Here is a 1,594-nt window from a genome sequence, read left to right as displayed (position 1 = left end):
CCACCGGTGTCACTCAGGACTTTTTTTTTTCCTTTATAGTAGAATTTTTCAGATCTCTGTGTCATTCAATAATGAAGTTTCCTTGTATTTAATTCTACAATGGGTACAAGAAATGAGGGCACAAAATGATCTGCGCAAACCCCTCATGCTCTTCTGGGCAGACAAAGTGACTTGCCTGTGGTCGCCCAGCTACTCAGGTCAGAGCTGAGCCTGGACCACACCCGAAAGAGACGACGGAGCGAAGGCACACACGAAGGGAGCTGGGTTGCATCCCATCCTGCTATCTTTCCACTAAATCTCTCTCTCTCTCTTTTTTTTTTTTTTTTAACACCTACAGAACCTGGTATTCCTATGTAGTCTCCCGTCCAAGTACTAACCAGGCCCGACCCTGCTTAGCTTCTGAGATCAGAAGGGATCAGGCACATTCAAGGTGGCATGGCCATAGACTCCACTAAACCTCTTTAACAGATGTTAGTCGCCTTCAGGGCTGCCCTTTGAGTACACGCCACCGCATCAGCCCTAGTGGACTCGAGTGCCTCTGTGGAGCTTCCTAGCGCCAAGGGACCCTAGAGTTGAGGAGACCTTAAAGGGGTCTCCTCCTAAGGTCCCCAAACACAGCAGGAAGGCACTTTCTGGGTCTAGGAGTCCAGGTGACAACACACATCTCCTGCCAGAGTTCGGGGCTTTAAACTATGGGAGGGCCATGAGCTTCTATCCGCTTTCTATGGTAGGGTTCTCAGTAAGACCTGTTTACACAGAAAAGAAATCAAAAACAACAACTATAATGCAAATCCAAAAAACCTCTCCTCGCCGCCCCACAGAGGCCTTGGACTGAATCTTCTCTGGGAGAGGTCTCACACGTTTGCGAGGTTATCCATTACTCCCTTTTTTAAAAAAAGACTTATTGAGGTATAGTTGATGCTTAATAAACTGCACTTATTTAAAGTATACAGTTTGATGAGTTTTGACAATGTATATATCAGCGAACATATCTATTGGCTGTTGGTTAATTCTTCTTGACCATTTGTTAATTCATTTATTAGATTAGCTACTTATTGAGCATGTACTACATGTGATGGGCGGTTACAATCTTATATTCAGTTAAAACCTGCCTCTAAATTTTCCTCTCCAACCCCAGCTTAACTAAGGTTGCTGGATAAAACACAGGGTGATCAGTTAAATTAGAATCACAGATAAACGATAGCTAAAATTTTTTTGTGTGTAATTATGTCTTAAATATTGTATGCGATATATTCATACAAATATTGCATCTGGCATATTTATACTAAAAATGATTCATTATCCGAAATTCAAATTTAATTGGCATTCTGTATTTTTATTTTCTAACTGGCAACCCTAAGTTCTACCCTCTTGAGCTGCAGAGAATTCACGTGTTCCCTCTGCCAAGGGACAACCTTTCTGGTGTGTGAAGACAGGTCTCACTGCTCCCACCTGCCCGCTGTTTCCAGGTGCTAGACAGCACCTCCTCTGGTCTCAATGCCATAAGTTTAATTAATGATGTTAAGATTGTGTAAGCGCTTTAAAAATCTTATCCCACGGCGCCAGTTGAGCTCATCACACTCAATGAGAACTA

The 1,594-nt window shown here is 42.8% G+C and overlaps 1 pseudogene; it reads right to left on the bottom strand.

Annotated features, from left to right (window-relative positions):
• Nucleotides 1–328: 328 nt before the first annotated feature.
• On the bottom strand, nt 329–447 carry LOC111735436 (annotated as a pseudogene).
• Between the last annotated feature and the right edge of the window lie 1,147 nt (nt 448–1,594).

Source organism: Pteropus vampyrus, unplaced genomic scaffold (genome assembly GCF_000151845.1).
Source record: "Pteropus vampyrus isolate Shadow unplaced genomic scaffold, Pvam_2.0 Scaffold1000000900, whole genome shotgun sequence".
Classification (NCBI taxonomy): Eukaryota; Metazoa; Chordata; class Mammalia; order Chiroptera; family Pteropodidae; genus Pteropus; species Pteropus vampyrus.
This window is presented reverse-complemented; position numbering and strand designations above follow the sequence as displayed.